Source organism: Opisthocomus hoazin, chromosome 5 (assembly GCF_030867145.1).
Source record: "Opisthocomus hoazin isolate bOpiHoa1 chromosome 5, bOpiHoa1.hap1, whole genome shotgun sequence".
Lineage (NCBI taxonomy): Eukaryota > Metazoa > Chordata > Aves > Opisthocomiformes > Opisthocomidae > Opisthocomus > Opisthocomus hoazin.
The window spans coordinates 72,453,208-72,462,865 of NC_134418.1; the positions used below are offsets into that span (position 1 = coordinate 72,453,208).

At 49.4% G+C, this 9,658-nt stretch overlaps 1 protein-coding gene across 5 annotated transcripts in view; it reads right to left on the reverse strand.

Annotated features, from left to right (window-relative positions):
• The window catches only part of MFAP3L (microfibril associated protein 3 like), a 28,005-nt gene extending 22,029 nt beyond the window's left edge, over positions 1-5,976 (reverse strand). For 2 of the 5 annotated variants that reach the window (XM_075421718.1, XM_075421716.1), the window contains exon 1: positions 525-751. The gene's annotated coding sequence lies outside the window, so the exon portion shown is untranslated. Of the gene's footprint in view, positions 1-524; positions 752-5,742; positions 5,796-5,931 lie in introns of those variants that run through there. The other 3 variants (XM_075421717.1, XM_075421720.1, XM_075421719.1) reach the window with 3 other exon arrangements.
• Positions 5,977-9,658: the final 3,682 nt, after the last annotated feature.

The window sequence follows — 9,658 nt, forward strand, 5'->3', positions numbered from 1 at the left end:
ACTTATTTCCAACCTAGGTAACTAATGAAACATCACTTATTTGGAGTGTCTGCAACGGTGAATGTTGGGGTTTCTCCCACATGTAGACAATCAGACTCCAAAGTTCATGCATTATCATCTGCTGATAGATCTGGCTTCTTGATGATAAAGAACTGTCACTGGATTAGATTCACTGTGGTGAATCTAATGTTGAAGTAAAGCGCAAATAAGTCAGACTCAAAGGCAGACTAAGATAACCTTTTCAGACTACTGACTTCAGAGGGTAGATGAGTAAGAAGAGATGGTATTAAAAGTATACACAATATGGAATGGTGTAAAGATGACAGCTGAGGCATATGTATTTACTGCTTCTCAGAACACTAAAACAAGACAAATTTTAGTGAAACTGAGGTGAAAGATGGAGCAGTGGAAGGAAAGAGAAGGAAGTTTTTTGGTTAACAGCGACTAGACTGCAATTTCTTGACACACAATAAAATAAAGGCTGGGAATTTAGGAAGATTCAGGAGAGCCTGTATATAATTTACCTGCGCAGGTTCATAGATTATGATGGTTTATGCAGAATGTGGAGACTTAACTGTCTTCTGTGTATTCATTGTCCTCTGAGAGCATGGCCCTGGGCAGTGAGCAAGAACAGCTGTCAGTATGGCAACTCGGAGCTCTGTTCCAGGACTCCTGTCTAAAAGAAATTTTAATAAAGAAGCCTATAAATTAATTCTGTGTTTTGTAGGCACTGGTAAAATATTACAGGCAAACATTTGTCAGTTTGTTTTGTAAGGTGACAAATGATAAACAATAAAAGAAAGAAAACGGAAAAATCAAAGGCCATAGCTCATACTACCATTAATGGCAGAAACAGAATAAAATCAGTAATGGGTATCTTCCAAAGCTGTTTTGTTCTAAAGACATCCAATGCTTTATGGGGTAACTGAGTAAAGTTAATGACTGTACAGATTCAGTTATCTTAGTTTCAGGGTTTCATAGTGTATCAATAAACTGCAGCAAGCAAGCACCAAGCAGTAAGGTGATTCCACATTTCATATGTGTGATCGAAAATGAATGCTATATCCAGACTTCTGGTGTAGGGAAAGCAGCACTTGCCACTCTGTTCAGCAAAGGTACAACAAAGGAGTTCTTCATGTTGCCTTTATAAGTGTGTAAATGTTTTAGATTATTTTTACTGTAAATTTCTCCTCAGTTTTGTTCCTCTTCATGTTCGATATTGCAAAACTAGCAGCATATGGTATCCTGAAGACTTAAAGACCCCCCTGGCTTAAAGTATTTGAACGGATCCACTGATTCAACCGTGTCTTCGAACGGTCTGATGTGCACTCTCCTCATGTCAATGAACACTCAGGGACCCTAATCCATTAACCTAAAAATGAATAGATGAAGGCCATTGGTAGGCAATTATTGGAGAGATTACTTAAAAGTACCTCAAGAATGCAAAACCTCTGAAAAGCTCCCTTTTGATATTGCAGCTCCTGTAATCCCAGCATCTCTGCTGTATCAAATCAACTTCTTGCAAAACACACTGAAGTAACAAAACCACCCAGGCTACTTGGATGCTTAACTTTAAGTAAGTTGTAGTTCCTATGTGCATTTTGATATGGACTGAGCCATTCAGGTGTTCTTGCGTGGACATACTTAAACGACAGTAAAAGCAAAGTTTTATATTTAGTGGAGAAGCTTGCTGTTTTTAATCAAGACAAGTACTGTGGTGGTGGGAATGTCCTACTGAGTTGTGGGCTACCCAGATCACGAAGCAGATTCAACGCTATCGGTAGTGGAGACTTTTTAAGGCCTAGCTTACATTTGATTAGGTATGCACTCTTTGCAGAACTTTAGTCTTAACAAATAAATACTTCATTTATGTAGATCATCTAGATTTATTCAGCATTTGTATTTATTTGGAGGCTGGACAACTACCACTCAATATCACTTTGTATACAAAGCTATTATTCCAGAAACATCTGTATGGCTTCAAGAGACACTTGCTTAACTCCTTGTGAGCTTTCAGCATGGCTGCTGTTTTGCTGTTGCAGTAAACGCAGATGGATCAATGCTTAAAAGTCCCCTTTGTTGGGAAAGAAAGAACAAAGATGATGCACAGACAATCTCTCCCACGCTTCCACACACATCTGCACACTGCCTGGCCTCACCACATTCTACGTTATCTTTCATTTTGTTTACTCACCTCTTATCTTTTATATTTATACCGGCACTCTGTAAGCATTATTCTGCCAACAGTTTAAATAACCGAAGTCAGCAAATACAACAGATCTCACATGCTCTCAGCATGGCTTATGTGACGCTGCTAAGAACACAGAAATGCAGAACGCAGCCCGATTCACTTCCCTCCATTCCTCTTCTGAGCTGTGTTTGCCAAGGCTCACCATGCTTTAAGCATACCTAATTGTTTTCTTTTTCTAAATGAAGTAGAAAAATTCCAGATGTAAGGCGTTCAAACAAGACATAAAATTAAGTTTTGTTTAAACAAAGATATGAAGGGCTTTGCAGGGCTAAAAACTTCTACTATTTAAACTCTAAATTCTGTATGTGCTTTGAATACAGGAATGTTTTCAATGCACCAACATAGTTCTCATTATACTATTTTAACAAAAGGCTCCCATTTTAGTTGGAATATAAAACAGAAAAAAAGAGAGAAAACAGATTTGAGTATGACTAATTCTTCTCTATCCCTATAGAATTGCAAGCTGGATATAATTTTTAATGACTGGCTTTCACATTTATTGGTTTCTGGGATACAGGGCAAAGAGGTTACACGTGGATGCGGTGATTAGGACAGGATTAACCTTGTCAGAGGAGGAATTTAAAGGAATCTAACCACTCATGACTGATTGCAACAGAAAAAGATCAATTTAGGTTAATAGCGCCTGCGCCTATTTCCTCCACAAGTAACAAAGGGGACAGCAGAGGGGATTCAAAGCAGTTTGCCCCGCACCACGCAAAAACTTAAGTCTTGCTTGTACACAAACGTCATCAATTCAGCCCTCTCCAAGCATATCTATATAGGGCCATGTACATGCAATAACTTAGCTGAAAGCCCCCAAGAGTTTACTAAAGAACCTCTACAATTTCTCACTTTTGTGCCAGTTATTTCTACATCGGATTGCAAAATGTAACATCAAAGTAATGCAAGTTTCTCAGCATCCAGTACTGTCAGCAGGACTGTGTACCCACAGTCACGCACATACGACGGGGGAGCACACACCCAGCAGTGCCGCGGCAGTGCCAATCACGCACGTGCCCTGGCCCTGCAGGACTTCAATATATCAGCAGAAATCTCTTCTTGGTGTAAAACTCTCAGAGTGGCAGAACCATATCAATTAAATGTTAAGTTTGGGCTAGGAAGGTTATTCTTAATGTAATTCCTCTGCATGTGGTGGCCCCCTTCCAAAGTAAGTCATTTACACACATCTGTACAGAGTTCCTTATTTCTGATAAACAGGTGCTGCCCATGGTAATTACTTTTACTCTGAAATAAGAGAGTTCACCAGCAAAATTTCTTAGATAGCTAAATCAAAATCTGTTTAGCTAAAAAAATCTAAATCTCTGAATTCCTCTATCCTGATGCAAACAGGTACAAGTTTTGTCTGCCCTTCACAGACTTCCTGGCAGACAGAAGAGAAGATGCTCTAAAATGTTGCAACGAATGATTTTAATCGTAGTAACTGATGAAAAGTAATAGCATCTCCATTGTCTTGGAAATGATGTTTCTAAGATGGGTCTGATGTGGACAGAAAATGCCACTGTTTTAGTTCACAGAACTAAATAACAAAATTAAGTCTGCAAAGAGAGGTTTGCAAAGGCACACAAGTTTGCATGGATGGACAGCAGCTCAGAATCGCAGGAACAAAAAAATTCCAGGATCGCAGGAACAAAAAAATTCCAGGATGTACCCAGGAGATTGGTCTTACGCCACAGTCAGTGGTGACATATTAATATGGCCCAGGATATGCTGATACAAGATCACAAGCATTTGTGCCTGCAAAAACTTCTAGTAAAGGTGCAACTCGTTGACAAAGAAAAAAGATCCTGCTAGCAAAGCTCAGTAGAGGTTACTTTAGCTCCTGGCAAGCTCACTCTCCCTGTTACACATTGCATCCATACCTCAGTGGTGCCTTACACTGGCAAGAAGTTTAAACCATAAAAGAAATGCCAGTCCCCAGATTCCAAACTTTTTAGGCAAAAACTGAAAGGGAGATTGGTTTGTTGTACTTAAATCATTCCCCAGCACCTGTATCACTGTGTCACAAACGTGACTCTCCTAAACTGTATGGTGGTGGCTTTGTATATTTCGGTTGGTTGGTTTGGGGTTGGTTTTTCTTGCGGGTTGAAGTGATGAATACACTTTAACCATGTTCCTGTGCTGACTCCATCCTCCTGCTCCATAGCAGAGCAGGACTTGTCTAACTGCAGGGATGCCACTGGGGCTGTACAGTGTAGATTACTTTAGAATTCACTGCCACGCTCCCAGCACGTGTTAAATGTTTTAGGAGCAACTAATTTTATCTCTAAGCTTTCAGGATTGGAAACATGCCTTGGACAAACACCACGTATCACTGTGTTAAAGTGGGAAGAAAGCCTTTTTTTTGGTGGATGTTCTGCTGTTTGTCTAGGCCCCTGAAAACTTCAAGTTCTTCAGGAAAAAAAGGGTGTACAACACACGTTCCGGCTATGTAAGCCGCACTCAGCATGAGCTGATGTTGATATACCACAGTCTAAACGAGAAGGCCTTCTAACAACAAGGGATTCCCACTACACCAGCCACAGGCATCTCCACGGTGCTGGGGCTGACTGCACGCACGAAGCCAGACAAGAGACCCCTGCCATGCAAGCACCTCCACTGAACAGAGACCCGCCGCACTTTATCCTCCTGCAGCGAAGGGAGAAACTCTTCCACAATGTCAAGGCTTCATTTTTTTTCCCTCTTTTAATTCCTTTGTATTTTTCCCTTTCACCTAGCTTTACAGTCTTTCAGGCACACACAACCAGATGAGGCAGCAGGCACTGCTCACGCCGTTGGCGGTTTGATCTCCGGAGCGGGGTTGTGGGTGAAGCCCCACTGGAGACGCCCCAGTCTGAGCAGTGGCAGCGGGCTGCGGGGCTGTGCGGCCCCCGACGGGGCTCTCCGGCCGGCCGGACGCTGGAGCCGAGCCTGCCCAGCGCTGCTCCCCGGGCTCTGCGCGCTCGCCCCGCTGAGATGCGGCATCCGACAGTCGCTGCAGGGCCGCTGAGAAGTTCGGCGTTGCTGCTCCCTCAGGGCACTTCTGGAGCTGAGTTTTACCTACGCCGTGAGGGGCAATTAAAGCAAAACTGCAGGAGGCAGCCCTGGGTTTAAAGGCAAGGCGGCCCGCCTCACGCTCTCCTCAGCGGCCAGCTCCGCCGGCAAGGTCCCTGCCCCGAAGCGCAGCCTCCCCTCCCTCTGCACCGGGAGCTCCCCCGGGGCAGCCGCGGGCTCACCGGCGTTTTCCCGAAAGCCGCCCGTTCTCCTGCGAGCCCCGGTGCCCCCGCATCCGCATCCACCTCTTCAACTTTCGCGCTGAACGCGGCGCCGCTCCCGTACCGGGGCCCGGGCAGCCCCGCAGCCAGCGCGGCACGGGGGCCGGCAGCCGCGGCAGGTGCCGGCGCGGGCGGAGGGCAGCGCCTCCCCGGGACCGCCACCCGCCCGGCCGCCCGCAGGGGGAACCGCGGCCCGCGCCCCCCGCCGCGCCCGCTCACCTGCCCGCCGCGCCGGCTGCCCCCGCCGCCCCGCGGCAGCGCCCGCCGCCGCCGTGCCCCTCAGCGCAGCGCCCTGCCGGGGCCGGGGCCGGGGCCGGGGCCGGGGCCGGGGCCGGGGCCGGGGCCGGGGCCGGGGCGGGCGGAGCGCGGCGCTGCCGCAGCGCAGTGCCCTGCCGGGCCGGGCCGTACCGTGCCGCAGCGCTGCCCGCCGCTCCGCCGCCGCCGGCTCCGGCACGGGAAAGTAGGTCAGGGCGGCACTGAGCATGCTCGGGGCCGGGCCGGGGGGCGGCCCCGGGGGCCGTGCGGCGGCTGCGGGGGTGTCAGCCCGCTGCCCCCCCGCGTCCCCGCTGGCCGGGGCCCGGAGGGAGCGAGGGCTGCGGGGACCGGGGGGAAACGCCCGGCCCGTTGGGATCGGCTCGAAAATGGAAGCGCCGTGCTCCGGGGAAGCGGCACGCGTGGCCTCGCCGCAGGGCTGCGGGCGCGGCGGGGCTGGCGGCCCCCAGCACCGGCTCCGGCCCGCTCCGAGGAGGTCCCGGCCTGCGGGAGGCTGCCGCTTGCCTCCGTGGGTGTCCGAGCCCTCTGTCACAGGAGGGTGAAGCCGTGGTCTGGCTTGAGCCGAGCTGCCCGGATGGGGTGGGTGCCTCCTGCGCCGGCCGTGCGGCCGCTGGGGTCGGGGTGTACGCGGGCAGGGGCCTGGTGCGTGCTGTGCTGTCCGAATGTGAGGGAGAACTTCTTCCCTCTGAGAGTGACGGAGCACTGGAACAGGCTGCCCAGGGAGGGTGTGGAGTCTCCTTCTCTGGAGATACTCAAGACCTACCTGGACGAGGTCCTGTGCAGCCTGCTGTAGGTGACCCTGCTTCGGCAGGAGGGCTGGACTAGATGACCCACAGAGGTCCCTTCCAACCCCCACCATTCTGTGATTCTGTCCTGCGTCAAGCTCCCGTGCTGCCTCCCTGGCCTTGGGGCATGGGAAGAGGGGGATGATGGGCCGCCTTCAGCTGAGCGCCAAGGCCAGTGGGTGAAACCGTAGATATGTGTTTCCCGATGTTTGTCCTCCTGCTGTAACCGGGCTTGGACCTGCTCTTGATGCCCTCTTCTGATTGCTTCCAATGCAGTAATGACAAGCTCCTCTGCTGCTGGGAGGAGTAATCAGATGAGAGAGCGTTTGAGGAAACTGTCAGAAAAACATGGGTTAGGACTGCGTACATCAGGCGCCCTGTGGTGCACATCAGAGCAGGCCTCCAGCCTGCAGAGGAATGGCCACAGAGGGTTCAGCAGCAGAGAGTAAGACCCACTCCAGGGAGCTGGGCTGATTACCCCAAGGACCTGGGCACCTGGACCCACCAGCTTGGATGAAAGAAGAGCAGGGGTGCCTGCTGCTGGTGAATGTGGCTGCAGCCGGTGTTCGGGAGGGGTGTAGGCAGGGCTTCTCCTGTTCAGGGTCTCTGATATGGAAAACTTGGAAGACAGTGGGGAGACATGTCTGATGTTGACAGGCTTGGTCAGAGCCAGGTGCCAGCTGAGGGAATAGGTCAAGGAGTGTGCTTCTTACTCACCCACTTGCCCAGCAAAACATTTTCTTGATGGGAGGAGCTGTTTTGGTCGTAGGCCCTTGTTTCCACTGACTTGTGACTTGTGCTAGCTTGGCCCCACTTACAATTAATTTGTTTTTCCTTCCTCCCATGTTTAAGTACTGGTTTTAAACACAGTCGAGTGGCTTCTGTTTATTGGTCAAGGATGGCGCAGTTAGATAACGGAGTCCCCAGTCTCACGAGCTCCTTGAAGTCAGGTAGCACGCCGCTGCCCTCTGAACGCGTGTCAGATCTGTGTGAGATGAGGTTGAATTTTTCTGTTTGGAGAAGTCGTAGCCTACCCTTTCAGCCTCCTTGGGTTTCAGCGAACTTCAGCCTGTGTTGCTGGAGACAGCCAGAGGAATTTGGATGCCCGCACACCTGCTGAAGGGGCAGCTTTGCTGGGACTTTTGCCTCCTTCCAGCACTTCCACATCTTGATACGACCCCGCTGCTGACAGTGAAGCTACCATATTATTTGCTCTGTGCCCTTTCCTGGGAGATCACTATCTCCCATGCTTGGTGTGGCCCATGCTTGTCCTCCCCTTCGCTGTAGCTACGCTGGGGGTAACTCAGCAGGGAGATGTAGCCACATAGACGGCTGTGGGAAGTCTCCTGTTGCTCTTCATAGCCTGCAGCAGGTAGGACGCAAGGACTTACACCACCACAGCGGTTCAAAGCAGTGCACAGTTTCCTTTGGTTCCATGCTTCCTTGATCTCCCTTTCTTCCCTCCCCATCTCCCACTCTTGCAGCCAACGTGTAGTACCCCTGAGGAAGACAGCTGAGCAGTGCAGAGCTGCTATCTGACCATGAACTCCTGCAGACCAGTGGGGAACTGCCCTCCAGCATGTCAGGCTGCCGTGCTCGGGGCTTGCGATGGCTGATCCTGGCCCTCGCTTCCAGCCTTGGGAATCCCACCTGGTATATCATTTGTGCCTCCAGCGCTGCGAGTCCGGCAAGCTTTCTCGGCGGACTCTGCACCCTGGCGGCTATGCTTGCTGTCTGGTGCATGGGAGGAAACAGCTGAAGTCTCTGGGAGAGAGAGGGGGAGCTGGCTTCAAACTCGTGTTTTATCCAGCCCGGAGCGAGGCTGGAAATCCCAGTCTGTCAAGTGGGCGTGCGGACTTTTGGAGGCGTTTTTCCATCCCGCCTTCAGTGCTCGCGCCAGCTGCATGCAGGGGACCAGTGCACGGAGTGGAGCAAGGACTGCAACACGGGTGTGCTGGGTGTGTACTCTAGCTCTAGATTAGCTATAAAACCTCCCTAATTTACCTGAGATTAAAGTATTATATACAGATGAAAGTGCGTGAAGAATAAAATCGAGGATGTTGTTCTTCTCTTTGATAATGCCTGCCATAGAGAAACACTGGCGGTTTATACTTGGTACTACACAGTGAGCACGTTTTACTTCTGTAAAACCATAGCATTGTTTAATAGCAAGAGGCAGCCTTTTACCTTAGAGCAAACAGAACTTTGGTATTGATGATGGCTGGACCTGGACAGCGTAACTGGGGAAGCCTCGTAATCGTGCTGTTAGAAATCTAAGATAAGATTAAATGGTACGTTTTGTGTGATTCCAGTCCCTCCAGCCACCAGGTGGAGCGGGATACAGGAACGGCTGAGACAAGCTCGTGTGCCACACAACGCAAGGTGACAGCAGAGAAACGGAAGAAAACAGGGATGTTTTCAAATAGTGTTGAGGAAAATAGCTGTATTAGCGAGCCAGTCAACAGGAGGGGATATTCCATTTAGAAATTAGATTGGCATATTTCACATAAAGTAGAAAGGAAAATTTTGGTTACAGGAAATGCCTTTTTTCAGTGTGGTGATGTTACTCTTTTCTTTTTTTTTTTTTTAAATTTCTAGGCCCAAGTAAAATTAGATCTCGCATGAATACTAATGAGAAAACACTAGCTTTCTTTATTATGATATATGTCTTCAGCATGCTGTATTAACTCAATTTAATTTTCTGAAATATGAGCTGCATTTTTGTTTTATTTGTATTTGTTACCTGAGGTTGTCACATTAGTCACTCTAATCACAATCTGAAAGTCTGCAATTCCAAGCTACACCAGCACTGCTTTCTTGGTTGAGTAGCATCCCAGTTTTTGTGAAAGATGTGGGCACCTGAAAGGCACGGATCTGGCCTGCAGCTGAGCTTGGGCAGGAGGGAGATGTGGAAGTTGTCTGGTCCTGGGAGCTCCTGGCCTGCACCAAATGTGCCAGACTGGTGTGGAAGGAGGTGTTGCGGGAGGGGATGGGCATTCTGCCTTGAACCAGACAACTGGGGTCTAGTTCAAAATACTTTATTTATTAATTTAGACCAGCATACATTCTTGCAGCAA